Here is a 15,935-nt window from a genome sequence, read left to right on the forward strand (position 1 = left end):
CCTGTCACAGTTTCTAATAGTGTCCCTTTCAGTCTCAGAGTGTTTAAATGAAAGGTGATATATTTGTCTTACTTAAAGAGGACCTTCCCAGGTAAATTGCCAGGGTAGGAGGTCACACACCTGCTGAGAGATGAGAGACCACCAGGCGTGATCACGGAGGAAGAGTAACGGGGTGCCAAAGACAGAAAAGTGCAAATTGTATTCCTGTTTCACTTTACTAAGTTTGCCTGAGCCTTTGGTTTGGAAGGGATTTTATTTTGCTTTGTTTTGAGACAGAGTGTCGCTCTGTCACTAGACTGGAGGGCATTGGTGCAATCTCGACTCACTGCAGCCTCCAACTCCCTGTTTCAAGCAATTCTCATGCCTCAGTATCCCAAGTAGCTGGGACTACAGGCACACGCCACCATGCCCAGCTGATTTTTGTATTTTTAGTAGAGTTGGGGTTTCACCATGTTGGCCAGGGTGATCTCAATCTCCTGACCTCTTCCTGCCTCAGCCTCCCAAGGGAAGGGATTTTACCTAAGCCTGAGATAATGGAAAAGTGATCTGGGTCCTGGGGCTTCTGGACTTAGCCTGCATGTGCGTGGCTCTCAGGTGTCTGACAAGAGGTGAAACATTCTTACAAATAACTTTGGAGGATGATAGAACATGCTCTGTGGAGAAATAAAGGAGAGATTATTGATTTCAGTGGAGCAAAAGAAAAACTGTAGTTTATAGGTACCAGATGACTTGAGAGCGATTGGGAACTTGTGCTGAATATTAATAGTTTGGCACGATTCTGACTTGAGGAGAATTAAGAACACTCATATCATTCAAAGGACACTAGATTTTTAATACTCGCATCAAAAAGTTAGTGTTACAAATTGAGGCCAATACGTGCCATCCCCAGGAAGGAAAAATGTATACTACTAAATTCATTATAAATCTCACCTACTGATTGTATTAATAATTTGTGATTTTTCCCACAGTTTTTATTTTCTAGTTGACAAATGAAAATTGTATATATTTATTATTTACACATATTTAAAAATATACATTGTGAAATGGCTAAATCACGCTAATCAGCATATGCATTACTGCTCATACCTGTCACTTTTTACCTTAAAAAGGCAACTCAGAAACAGAGAATGGAATGGTAGTTATCAGTGGCTTTGAAAAGAGAGGGGAGATTTGAATGTGTTGGTCAAAAGGCACAAAGTTTCTGTTAGACAGGAGGAATAAATTCAAAAGATCTGTTGTACAACACGGTGACTATAGTAATAACAATGTATTGCATTCTTAAACATTTCTAAAGAAGTGGATTTTAAGTTTTCTTATGACAAAGTAATTTTATTATTTCACTATCCTGTAATATCCATTTAAGAGTGATAGAGTAATCTGATTTTCCTATAATATGTTGTAAGAGAAAAAAACATAATTTTGAATACCAAATTGTCAAAAAATACTTTTTTTCCCTAGTCTTGTAAACAAAGTGAAAGTAACTGATCCCATTGAGTTAATTCCCCGAATTTCATCATCTGCAAGCTTCTTACAACAGATTGTAAATACAATAGTGCCCTCTATGGCTCAATATCTGTGCAGAATTCCAGCTTTTGAAATGAAGGCAAAACTGTTCTTGCATTTATGACTAATCTCAAAATAAAATAACGAAAAGTAGTTATATACTGTTTTAATCTAAATTATGTAAATCTGAATATGCTGTACTTTTAAAATAAATATATTTTCTGGCCTCCTAAGAAAATGGATGTCAAAAATAGGGTCCTGGAAAAATGTGAAGGTGTATACATTGCATTTAAATATTATTTAGATATTTCCAAAGCTGTATTTGAATTACAAAAAAATTTGGAATTCTCATCTTTAAAAATGTAACCTCTAAAATTTCTAAGTTGTTTGGAATCTAATGGAACTAGATTTTCAGAAAGATTCCTCTGATATTACAATCTTTCTCTGAGACCATGTCAATCTCCTGTTGCCAGCTATTGTTACAAATATTCACTATTTAATATATTATTCTATTTAGAAATAGTATTCTTTTCTGGATGATTTCTCCTAAAGTGACATAGCAGTTTCAATTGACAGATTCAATTTTTAACAACTAATGTACTTCATTAATTTTGATTAAGGATTTTGATGTGTGATTAAGAGACATATCAAGCAAAACCAATTCAGTTAGTTCAGAACTTCGGTGCATTTTCATTGTGGCCGAATCTATACATATCAACAGTTTCTATTAGATGTGAAACTTTCTTCTTATCTTGAGAGACACTGTTTTCATAGCTAAACCTGTCAGTTCCTCCAGAAGCAGTTCAGAGATGTAAGTGAATTTAGGAAAACAAAAACATAATGGATTCACTCCAGATTATTATTAGGTGCTTAATGTATCTCACCACTTCTCTGGGAACTGGAGCTACAGAAGGGAATAAGCTTGTGAACTCCCCAGCTCTTACGGGGAGCTGAGACGGGGATGTCCAGATGATGAACAGGTAAAGAACAAAATTGATTTTATACTTTCCAGTGCCCTTGAATGGCCTGAGGATTTCAACCATAGTGTCATGACAGAGAATGATGGGTCAGGATGGAGAGGAGTAGACACTTTAGATTGGATGCTATTAGAAGACAACTCTGAGATGAGAAGATATTTAAATACCCAGTGTTACATCAATGCTAATAGTGTGGGAATTATTTCAGGACTATTTTTGTTATTCTCTGCTCCACGAGGATGAAAGCCAGGAAAAAGTGAACACTGATATGTGGAAAACTGAAGATTATAAATGGTTGTCATTTTTAGTATTTCACCATTGGATATAACATTTAATAATTCTTTGGTGACATACAGATTTTAAAAAGGAAAGAAAGAAATGCCAAGCTATCATATACTTCTTTTTGAAGATTTGAACTAATTAAATGCTCCAAAAGTGAAAGTATCAGATTTCTTCCATTGGTATCTAATATAACATGAATCTCGAAATTTTTTAAAGTATAAATATAATCCTGAATACTACTTCTTTTGGCCATGAAATATTATCAAAGATTTTATTTATTCTATACATATAAATTAATAAAAATAAGATACAATATGTGAAACCACATATATATTTAACAAAAAGAAGTGGGAACTCTTGCTGTGGAGAAAATAGTAGCAGTGTGAGCCTATGGTTTGCCTGGTTTCCTGCTTAGAGCGTGATCTGAATTGCAGGCATGGGAAGAAAGCACTTAAACAATTGCTCAGAAGCTTCACTTAATAAAAGAGAAGGAAATCGGTCTTTGGGGAAACTTAGGTAGGTAGAAATCTTGAAAGGAGTCTCACGATAGAGTGAGGTGCCCATCAAAAAAAAAAATCAAGAAATCTACTTAAATTGTCTAGGAGTAATAGGCCATACATACACAACTTGAAACTGCACCAGGGCAGATAAAGAATTCACGCAGGGTAGAGACATATTTGAGACCCCATCAGCTGAAGTGGAGACTATGTAATGATCATGTAGTCCTTAGTTAGAGCGTTGATTATACTTAGAATGATGGCTATTCTAGACCTGCCCTACCAAGGCTTTAAAAACAGATCTCAAAGGCATCAAACCAATACACAAGTAGATTAATGACCAGAAAAAACAAAACCACTGTGTAAAGAAAAAAAAAATGTAACATTCAGAACATCTTGGATCCAATTTTCACTGGACATCCCAGGAAACAGAAAAATACAATGCAAAGCTGAAATAAAAATAGGTCAATAGAAATAGACCCAGAAATGAAAGATATGCATATGTGTATATTAATAGAGCTATTTTAAGTAATTGAAGTATTTAAAAAAAAAATATATATATATATATTTTATTGCATTTTAGGTTTGGGGTACATGTGAAGAACATGCAGGATTGTTGCATAGGTACATACATGGCAATGTGGTTTGCTGCCTTCCTCCCCATCACGTATATCTGGCATTTCTCCCCATGTTATCCTTCCCCAGCTCCCCAACCCTCGCTGTCCCTCCCTTAGTTCCCCCCAACAGACCTCAGTGTGTGATGCTCCCCTCCCTGTGTCCATGTGTTCTGATTGTTCAACATCTGCCTATGAGTGAGAACATGCGGTGTTTGATTTTCTGTTCTTGTGTCAGTTTGTTGAGAATGACAGTTTCCAGATTCATCCATATACCTACAAAGGACAGAAACTCATCATTTTTTTATGGCTGCATCGTATTCCACGGTGTATATGTGCCACATTTTCCCTGTCCAGTCTATCATCAATGGGCATTTGGGTTGGCTCCAGGTCTTTCCCATTGTAAACAGTGCTGCAATGAACATTCATGTGCATGTGTCCTTATAGTAGAATGATTTATAATCCTTTGGATATAGACCCAGTAATGGGATTGCTGGGTCAAATGGAATTTCTATTTCTAGGCCCTTAAGGAATAGCCACACTGTCTTCCACAATGGTTGAACTAATTTACACTCCCACCAACGGTGTAAAAGTGTTCCTATTTCTCCACATCCTCTCCAGCGTCTGTTGTCTCCAGATATTTTAATGAACGCCATTCTAACTGGCATGAGATGGTATCTCAATGTAGTTTTGATTTGCATTTCTCTAATGACCAGTGATTATGAGCTTTTTTTCATGTTTGTTGGCCTCATATATGTCTTTTTTTGAAAAGTGTCTATTCATATCCTTCACCCACTTTTGAATGGGTTTGTTTTTTTCTTGTAAATCTGCTTTAGTTCTTTGTTGATTCTGGATATTAGTCCTTTGTCAGATGGGTAGATTGCAAAAATTTTTTCCCATTCTGTTGGTTGCTGGTTCACTCTAATGATTATTTCCTTTGCTGTGTGGAAGGTCCGGAGTTTAATTAGGTCGCATTTGTCTATTTTGGCTTTCGTCGCCAATGCTTATGGTGTTTTAGTCATGAAGTCCTTGCCTATGCCTATGTCCTAAATGGTTTTGCCTAGGTTTTCTTGTACGGTTTTTATGGTGTTAGATCTTATGTTTAAGTCTTTAATCCATCTGGAGTTAATTTTAGTGTAAGGTGTCAGGAAGGGGTCCAGTTTCTGCTTTCTGCACATGGCTAGCCAGTTTTCCCAACACCATTTATTAAATAGGGAATCCTTTCCCCATTGCTTGTTTTTGTGAGGTTTGTCAAAGATCTGATGGTTGTAGATGTGTGGCATTGCCTCTGAGGCCTCTGTTCTGTTCCATTGGTCTATATCTCTGTTTTGGTAACAGCACCATGCTGTTTTGATTACTGTAGCCTTACAGTATAATTTGAAGTCAGGTAGCGTGATGCCTCCAGCTTTGTTCTTAGAATTGACTTGGCTATGTGGGCTCTCTTTCAGTTCCATATGAAGTTTTAGGTGATTTTTTCCAGTTCTGTGAAGAAGGTCACTGGTAGCTTGATGGGGATAGTGTTGAATTCATAAATTACTTTGGGCAGTATGGGCGTTTTCACAATATTGATTCTTCCAAACCATGAGTATGGAATGTTTCTCCATCTGTGTCCTCTCTTATTTCATTGAGCAGTCATTTGTAGTTCTCCTTGAAGAGGTTCTTTACATCCTTTGTTAGTTGTATTGAAGTATTTTATGAAAAGAGTGAATGGTGATGGCAGTGGCTGCTGCCATCATGTAGGCTGCAGCTGGGAGCTGCAGCTGGGGCTGCACACTCCATGGAGCTGTTGGGAACCCTGCCCCTTCTGAGTTGGGAGAGGAGTTCTGCTGCCACTACAGCTGCAGGCCTACTGCTCTACAAAGCAAGCAGGAGCACCCCCGCTCCTGGGTGGGCCTACCGTTGCCCAAATTACAGCTGTGAATGTGAGCCTCCCTGGAGGTGGGAACAGCCAGGATCTGCCTTCCTGGGTGCAGCTGCAGCCACAGCACCCTAAACAGCAGAACTGGGCCTCTTGCTCCAGGAAACAGGGAGGAGCTGGGCATAAGTAGGAGCCCTGCTTCTTCCAAGTTGGCTAGGTGGGAGTTCCTGGGTGGAGCTGCAGCTGCTCTTCCAGGCACAGGATCCTGGCATCTCTGCAGCCTGAACCTTCGGGCACCCTAGGAGTGTTCTGCTGTCTGCAGGCTTGTGTTTGCTCCTACTGCCTGGCCTCTCTTCACTCCCAGCATCCTCACCGATCTCAGAGTAGGATTGGGGCCAAGCCCCAGGGCCATGCATGGTGACAGGAGGCAGACAGAGTCCTGGGCCGAAGGGGGTGAAGAATCCAGTAAGGCCCCACCTTAGGCCAGGGAGGGCCTGAAGGTTGGGCCTGGGCTGCCAGTTCCAAGGACTGGAGTGGGAACTTGTGGTACCTCTTTTGGACCCGCCCATGGTTACCCATGGATCAATCTGCACGCACTTCCTCCCTTCTGAGGTCCATAAAAGCCCTGGGGTCAGCCAGAGCATGGTAGAGGATGACCAGAGGATGAGGAGAGCAGAGGATGGAGAGACTGATACAGTATCCTCTCTGCTGACAGTTGGAGGCAACGGAATGTCCAGCTGCAGAGAGTAGTACCTTCTCCACTGAGAGCAGCAGCTGCAGCAGAGTGCTTCAGAGACCTGTTGCAGCATCTGAATTACTTGGCTGTGGAGAGGAGCCACTCTCTCCAGGGCTTCCTTTCTGCTGAGAGCTGAACACTCAAGGGGAGGACCTGCCTAGAGGAAAAAGCCACCCATTCCTCTGAGCTGTTCTAACACTACATAAAACTCCTCCTCTTCACCCTTCACTTGTCTGCGGACCTCATTCTTCCTAGACACAGAACAAGAACTCGGGCAAAGGTGCTGTGGCCACAGAGTTCTCCATCCAGAAAAATAGACACCCTAGTGATCCTGTAACAATGAGTAGAAAAGTGAAAGATAGGTGGATGAACTGAAATTTTTGGAGGCAAAAGTGCAATGTTTAAAAGACAATTTTTATTGAATAGAATAACAGCAAAACCAAAGTCAAAAGAAAAAGGATCAGTGAAATTGAATAAATGAAGCACAGAGAGGAATACAAGACTAAAAATGATGAATCTCAATGAACTGTGGGAGTACTTTAAGTGTTCTTTAACAAGTGTGATTGAATTCAAATAATAAGATGATATGGTACAACATTAAAATATTTGAAAAAATAACTAAAATTTTCCCAATTTGATTAATACAATAAATCCACACAAGAAGTTTAATGTCTCCCTAGCAAGAATACTCAAGCACACACATGAATAAAACACAGGCCACATCATCAATGTGCTGAAACTACTGATAAAGAAAATATCTTATAAGTGGCAAGAGGAAAGGTAAGACACATCTTATACAGAAGAAAAAATAAAAGAATGACAGTGATGTGTCAGAAAATAAGAATGTATGGCAACACCATCTTTAAAATGCAGAAGAAAAACAGTTGTCAACTTATAATTCTATATTTCACAAAAATCTCTATCACAATGAAGAGAAAATCCTTTTTAGATTTTAACAAAAGCCTTAAACAAAAGCTGAATTTTACAAATGTTTAGGCAGACGCAAATTGGTGTCAGATAAAAGTTTAGATTTACACATGGAATTAGGAACACTGAGAATAGTATATGGCTAAAAATTGAATGATTTTCTTATTTTCCTGTTGCTTTCAATAAACAATTGACAGTTAAAGAAAAAATAATAACAAAGTGCTTTAAGATTTTTTTAACCTAAGCAGAAGTAATTAGTCCAAAAATAATCTAAAGTTAAAATAAAAATCAAATTAAACTCAAAGTAGAAGAAAATAAATCATTAGGAAAAAAGTAGAAATCAATAAAATGGAAAACACAGAACAGTAGAGAAAATCAATGAAATCAGTAGCTGATTATTTGAAAAACTCAATAAAATGAACAAACCTGTGGCTAGACTGAAAAAGATAAACATAAAAACCAAAAATTTCAAAAACAGGAAAAATGGAGAAGTTACTATAGATGCTACAAATATGACAGGAATGGTAAGAAAATGTCATGAAAAAATCATGACAGTAAATTTGACCACTTAGATGAGACAAAAACTTTTTTTGAAATGTAAAAATTGTTATGAGGCAGGCATAATGGATTACACCTGTAATCCTAACATTTTGTAAAGCCAGAGCAGGAGTAACACTTGAGCCCAGGAGTTTCAAACCAGCCAGGGCAACATAGTGAAACTCTGTTGATGGTGACGGCAGCACATCTGGATCAGCTGCTGTGGGGATGCCAGCTGCAGTGGGGAGGTGTGGCTGGGGCTGTGTACTCCATGGAGCCAAGAGGAGCTGGGAACAGGTGGGACCCCTGCCCTCTACCAAGTTGGTGTGGCAGGAGCCCCGAGCTCCTGGGCAAAGCTGCAGTCACCCAGTTGCAGCTCCAGACCTGGGCATCTCTGCACTCTTGGGGATGTGGGAAGACCCTACCCCTTTACCCCCACAAGCTCAGAAGTGCCTGCTGCTGCTTCCTACCTTCTCCCCACTCCTGGCACTAACTCCAGTTTCGGAGCAAAACTGTGGCTGAGCCTGTGCACTGTCACAGCCTGCCTGGGTGTGTGCATTCTTGTGGCATTGCTGACACACCAGCCCCCACCACGGTCTTGGCTCCCTCCATGCTTTGGGCACTGAGGAGCATGGAATGGAGTGCCTGGGGATGGGGCAGCTGAGGGCAGCTTGGCAAGGGCCTGTAGGTGCCCACTGGCACAAACAGCCTGGATGCCACAGATGACATGTTGATGTTGGGAGGCAGATCCCCAGTGAAATCCCAACTTTAAGCCAGGGACATCCTGAAGCCTGGGGTTCTGGCTGCCAGTTCTGGGTAGAGTCCATGGCTGGAGTGAGAGCTTATGGCAGTTCTTCTGGGCCCACCCATGAACCAGTCAGCATGCACTGCCTCCTTTCTGAGCCCATAAAAAGTCCTGGACTCAGTCAGACTCAGACTTTGCACTATCAGTTGCGGGAAGGAGCTACCCACTTCAGGTCTTCTCAACTCATTGGGATGACCTGCCTGTGGAAAGGAGCTACCCACTCAGGGTCTCCCCTCTGCTGAGAGCTGGATACTCATCAGTCCGACCTGCCTGTGGATAGGTGCTATCCACTCTGGGTCTCCTGAGAGCTGTTCTGTTGCTCAGTAAAGCTCCCCTCCACCTTGCTCATCCTTCAGTTGTCAACATACGTCATTCTTCCTGAATGCAGGACAAGAACTCAGGACCTGCCAATGGTGAGACTGAAAGAGGTATAACAAAAACAGCTGAAATACTGACCCCACTAACCATTTTGTGGGCGACAAGAAGATAATAGAGAAGGAGACGAGAGAGAATAGAGAAGAGAAAAGAGAGAGAATAGAGAAGGAGAGTAAGAGTTATAGCCCGTTGGGGCACCCAGACCTAGGATCTCATCAACCTAGGGCTGGGACACCCTCTTAGGGGCCCTGCAGTTTCTGGCATCTCCAAGCTTCTGAGCACCGCTGCATTCCCCAGGGCCCACAGTGGAAGTTGCTTGCAGTATGCCTGGTCCAGCCATAAGCTCCCAAGGAGTCGGTGCCTATGCCAGCACCTGGAGCTGCCTGCCCCACTGCAGCTGGCACATGTGGCTGTGCATTGTGGCCAAACCCCATGCTGGATCACACACCCTTTATGGCTCCACACCTGGCTCACCCTTGACAGGCATGGGATCTGGGCTGGTATTGCAAGCTGAATGCAGCCTGCTGGACCAAGTGTGCAGAATGAACCCAGCAGGCCTGAGCAAAACTCAGACAAAGGTGCTACTGGCCACAGAGGTTCTGAGCTGGAAAAGTGACATCCTAACGATCCTGTGACACTGCCTCTAAACAAAAAAAAAAAGAAAAAGAAATTAGTCAAGCATGGTAGCACATGCCTATAATCCTAGCTATTTGGGAGGGTGAAGCAGGAGGATCACTTCAGTCCAGGTGTTTGAGGCTACAGTAAGATGATTATGCCACTGTACTCCAACCTGGGCAACAGTGAGATCATGAATCTAAAAAAAAAATAATAATAATTAAAAAATTTACTTCAGACAGCATAAAATATCTAGAAACAATATTCTGTATCTAATAAAGAAACTGTATTGCCAAGAAATTTCTAAGCTCTAATGGTTTCACCCATGAACCCTAACAAACCTGCAAGAATAATGATAGTGTTACATACCTTTCTCAGAAAATAGAAAGAATGAACACTCACTGATTTTATGAGGCTAAAATTACTTAGATACACACTAGACAAAGATTTGAAAAAAAAAAAAAAAGACCAAAATCAAGCATGAACAGAGATGCTGATATCATTATGAATATACTAAAAAATTACATGCAACAAAACACCTACAAGGTAATACACCATGAAAAAGTGAATTTTGTCCTAAAACGAAGTCAGTTTAACTTTGAAAATCAATGTAATTCACTAAATAGTTAAATAAGGAAAATCCATATGATCATCTCAGTATGAAAAAAATTTATTTGACAAAATTTAATGCACATTCATCAAAATTTAATGCACACTCAGCAAGCTAGGAAGAGAAGAGAATATTTGCATCTGTTAAAACTAAATTATAAAAATATCTACAGCTAACATTTAATGATCAAAAATGTTTTCTACATAAGAAAGAATACAAGAGTATTGTAACATAATGTTGCTATAATACATTACCACAAATTTGGTGTCTAAAAAATACAAATCTATGATCTTACAGTCCAATAAATCGGAAGTCTAATGTGTCTTGGGGCATTGCTCCTTCTGAAGACTCTTGGGGAAAATCTGTTCCATTGCTTTTTCAGTTCTTAAAGTCTGTCTGTATCCCATGGTGTGTGACCCCTTACTTCATATTCAAAGAGCAGCATAGCACGTTCTGCTTCTCTGACCTCCTGCCTCTCTTACAAGGAGACTTATGATTAAATCAGGTCCACTTGGATAATCCAGGATAAATCTCCTGTCTCAGAATCCTTACTATGATTGAACCTGCAAAGTCTCTTTTGAATATAAGATATGCTGTTCACAGGATTTGGGGATTAGGCTGTGGACATATTTGGAAGCAATTTTTCATCTTACCAGAGCATGGATGTTCAGTTTTACCACTTCTTCTCACTGTTGCTCTGAATTCTCTAGCCTTTGCCAAAAACTGAGGAACAAAAAGAAATAAAATGCATATATTTCTATGTTTGTATGTGATATGATGCGAACGGAGAGTAGCCTGAGAGATCTGTGAAAAAGCTACAAAGTGGCAGTATGCACTATTTTATACATGAAAATAAATTGTATTTTTATATATTAAGACTATACAACCAAAACTTAAAATTGAAAAACAGTTTAAAATTATCAATTTTTAATAGTTTGAAAATTATTGAAATATTGAAAAAATATTGAAAAATTATCAATATTCAATAGTTTAAAATTATCAACTCTTCAAAAATAAATGTAACACAGTAAGTACAAGTCCTTTACACAGAAGACTATAAAATTTTGCTGAAGCAAATTAAAGAAGATCTAAATTGAGAGCAATACCATGTTCTTAGATTATAAAACATTTACCTGTCCCCAATTATATATTTAACTCAGTTTCAATAAAAATGCTAGAAAACTTTCTTGTAAAAATTAACAAGCTCTTTGTAAAATTAATAAGGAATTTGTTGAAAGAGTAATAAAGAATTTGTAATAGCCAAAGCAACTTTGACATAAAATAATTCTTATATGTTGATTACCTTCCTATATGGCTCTATTTATTATGTATTTTTATAAGACTAGATAATTGACTAATAAAGCATAAATCTAATAAATGTATAGAAATGAGTACAGAAATAATACATATATCAATTGATTGTCAGTAAAATTGTCTAGGTAATTCAATGAAGAAAGGAACTATTTTTTTTTAAAGCAACGTTAAAATAACTTTATATCCATATTCAAAAAATGAACCTCAAGTTTTATCTTGAAATACGTACAAAAAAATTGTAATCTATAAAATGTGAATTATATGCTTAAGTGTAATAAAAACTACAAGATTTCTAAAGGAAAACAGAAGAGAGCATCTTTGTGATTTTATGTTAAGTAGTGATTCCTAGATGATACACAAGAGTCAAAGCTGTAAAAGAAAAAATGAATTAATTGAACTTTATCAAAATTTAAAACTTTTGATTTTGTTAGGCACTGATAAGAATATAAAAGACAAGCCCAGACTGGGAGAAAATATTTGCAGATCATATATCTAACAAATAATTTGTATGTAGAACATATAAATATTCTTATAACCTAATATTAAGACAACAGGCAACCCAATAAATAAAAAATAGACCAATGATTTGAACACACTTCAGCAAAGAATTATGTTTTAACCAAAATCTGACACCATAGTCTAGGTTAAGCTAGATAAATTTAGAAAAGTTAAGAAATAAAACTTATAAAATTTATTATTCTTGCTTTAACTTTCTAATATTTATTCTTAGCTTCAAAATCTTTTTTTTTAAATAACATTTGAATGTAAAAACCAAATTGAAATTATTTGCTGTTGGCCATACCTATTCAGTGAAAATGTTGTTAGGAAGATTATATTGCTTACCTATAGTCAGAGTGCATGAAATCAGCAAAATTTCTAAGTAAAAGCAAATGGCCATTTACAAATACAGTCTACAAACTTATAGTAAACAATGCTCATGCTTTACATGCTAACCCAAGAGAAGCCTAAATTAAGCACCAGCATTTTAAATATATGTAGAAATTGAAGGCTTATAAAAATAGAATTATAATCCTTTCATAAAAGCCAATAATTTATTCTATAGCTTTCTAAGATGTTAAAATTGTAGGTATTTTCCAAAATAACTATAATCCATCATGTGGAAATGGAAAGTTTCAAAGAAAAGATTGACCCAATATTTTCTTCTCTGTAGAAAGAATGACGTTAAATGGGTATCACAAACTAATGAGAAGGCAGATTCTGGTTCAAAAGAAAACGATTTATCATTTGACATCAATATTTCAGAAGAGATACTCTATCTTTGATGGAATAATTAAATTAGATTTTATCTCATGACAAAACGTGTTCTTATTTATATTAAAATAATTATTATAAAATTTTACATTGAAAACTTGCTGCACTGATGCAAGTGATCTAGTCAAATGATTCAAGTTTTCTCTGTTATCTTCCTTTGTTTAATTTTTTTTTGGAGATCAGACTTCAAAAGGTAATGGATTACAAAGGTAATTATAATTACAGAATAACAATGTCAATTTTATATCTTTCAACTGGAAAACACTCTATTTTCCTTACATTTGTTGAATTTTACAAAAGAACAAACTTGTATAGCTAAACAATACTTGAATGAACAGTAATTGAATTTCATGCCCCATCAGCTAGTCAAATTTAAGAATATTCCCAATTTTTGTCACAGAGCACGAAGCATGGATTTCATTGTACTCAACACAGAACGATGTCCTTTGGAGTTGCTGACCTTCGGAGCTTTGAGAGACTAAGGAAAAATACCTTTTACAATAATTAAGTCTTATGTGTCATCTAACAAAAGCTGCCGGTAGAATTAAAGCCCACCCTAGCGTTCATTCTTCCCACACTTAACACTAAAAGCTAAAAGGTAAATACCTGTATACTTCCAGCAGTAACAGTAATATGCAGTTAAAACAGTAATGTTTTAACTCAACTCTTGTACCTTTCTGATATATATGTGCAGGCATGTGGGTGTGAGTGTGTGTGACACAGAGAGGAGAGAGGTCACATTAGCTTTAGTCCTCTTCGTCAGAGTTTACATAATAAGGGAAATCATTGCCTTAGTCCTGACAAAGCCTGCTGGAGCAGAGGAGAGAAGCAAGTCAAGGTCAGAGAGCAATGAAGTCTCCGGAAGTGGGGAGCACTGACTGGAATTTACAGCCTAGATCCCTGCAGATAAAAGAAACCAGTTTTAATGACTATGCCCAAGAGGGAATGTCCTGCCTCCCATTTCTAGAGAAGTTTCTATAAATGATCATTTACTTGTAAGACAGCAGCTGCAGCAGACATGGTGGTCTTTTGGCCAGATGAATACAGATAGCTGCAATCCACATTCTCACTGCCACATCTCCATCTCATTGCTCCAACAAGCTGTAGTCTCCAGGGTTTCCTCATATCTAAGAACTTCAAAACTTTACAGTTGTAGACCTATAGTCTCCTTTGCGTGGGATGTTTTCCCACCCTCTTTACAAGTTGGCTTCAAAATCTAGTTAATTATTCTTACTTGTAAAGGCACAAGTAAGTACTCCCACAAACAGAAAGGGTCATTCTTTCTCTGTGCCCTTATGTATACTGTTTGTTTAATTTGTCCAGTGAAATCTTCGCATCAACAAGATACAACTCACTTCAAGACTGTTTTGGAAAGGAAACCTTATTTGTCCTTCCAATAGAGGCAATTTAAGTGTTAATTAGGTGTCATTTTTAAAGTATTTCACATTGATACCTTTCCAAACCCCCCCCCCCCAAAAAAAAAGAAACCTGATTTAAAATTTATGTTGTAGACTAAACTTTCAAGGACTTTGCAAAAAACTCACCGTTCTTTGTGGTTTCAATTGCTCATCTATGCAAATAGTTGTACAATTACGTAGCATTTGTTGTTGTTGCCTGGTTGATTGCTTTAGCCTCCAATTAACATTCTATATTCATATCCCCTCAGAATCTGGACTCTATTGCTGCTGTGCCTTATGGTATTTGTCTTGGATGTGTTTTGTGTTTTTCCAAAATGCTTATAGCTAAGTAAATAAATTTCTTTTATTTGAAGACTTACTTTGTTTTGTAAAACATTTCTCTGAGATATCACTGATATTCCCTAGCTCTTTTAATTCTTTTAAGACTTTAAAGGTAACTATGTTTGTTACCAACCATGAAGGGTCTAGTTTTATTATGAACGTATTTATTTAAAAGGAATGGACTTCTGAAGTCATTTAAGAGACTTGATGCTATTTATTTTGTCCACACTGAAAAGTTAAAAGAAACCAATATTTGTAAGACTGACAAAGCCAACACATAGTGAAAGAAAACGATAAAAATGTTTTGAGGACATTATTAACTGAACACTATCCTGAGATTTATTTTGAGAAAGCCTATTGATATCCATCAGAAGTCAGAAATTTCAATTAAGGAAATGTGGAAAATAGAATTTATTCATAATTTTTTATTTGAATTTTAATATATTTAACTATAGCAACAAGTACCAAAATACTGCTAATTATTGATCATTTTAATTATCATTGAAAGGTATTTCTTTTGAAGTCTAGTGGAAGATATAATAAGTTGTGAGGGCATTTAAAGATAGAAAGTATAAAATACGATGATATAAAGAAGTGATGAAATGGATGTGTCCTTGTAAAACAGAGGCACATTTTCAGTTATATAACAAATTAAGTCCATTAATTTATTACCACATATATGTTACATTAGCTGTTATTTTTATACTATAATTAAAATCTTCAAAATAGAGAAATAACATACCTATTCCCCATTACATACAGATATAGAGAAGAAAGTACTATTTAATTTGATATGAAATGCTGTCTTTAGGAATGTGTTGTAAATGTAAGCATGAATAAAGGCCCCTAGAAAGGATAAACACTAACGTGCTCTTTCTGGTAAAATTGAGATGTCTTGGATGAGGGATGTCCCTTAGATCTGCTGATAAATGTGGCTTTCAAGTAGCTTCAGGAGAGACCAACAGCTCCCTGATACTCTTAGCTTACCCTTCATTTTCAGTAAGACCCATGTTCAAGAGACCTAGGTCAAGTGTGGAAGTGATGTCTGGCACCTCAGGCACCAGCATAAGAGCCCTGCCTGTTTAGGCATTCCTCCCCTTCCCGTTCTGCTGCATTGTGGGGCCTGCATGCTGAAGGCAGTGGGTTCACAAGTTGGACTGCCTTCAGATCACCAATTCATTCTGGAGGAACATTGCCTAGGAGGCTGCCAAAATTCCCCCAGCTACACCCCCTTTTTTTTTTTTTTGAGTCAGGGTCTTGCTCTGTCACCCAGG

Source organism: Sapajus apella, unplaced genomic scaffold, assembly GCF_009761245.1.
Source record: "Sapajus apella isolate SASKATOON/1434 unplaced genomic scaffold, GSC_monkey_1.0 scaffold30, whole genome shotgun sequence".
Lineage (NCBI taxonomy): Eukaryota > Metazoa > Chordata > Mammalia > Primates > Cebidae > Sapajus > Sapajus apella.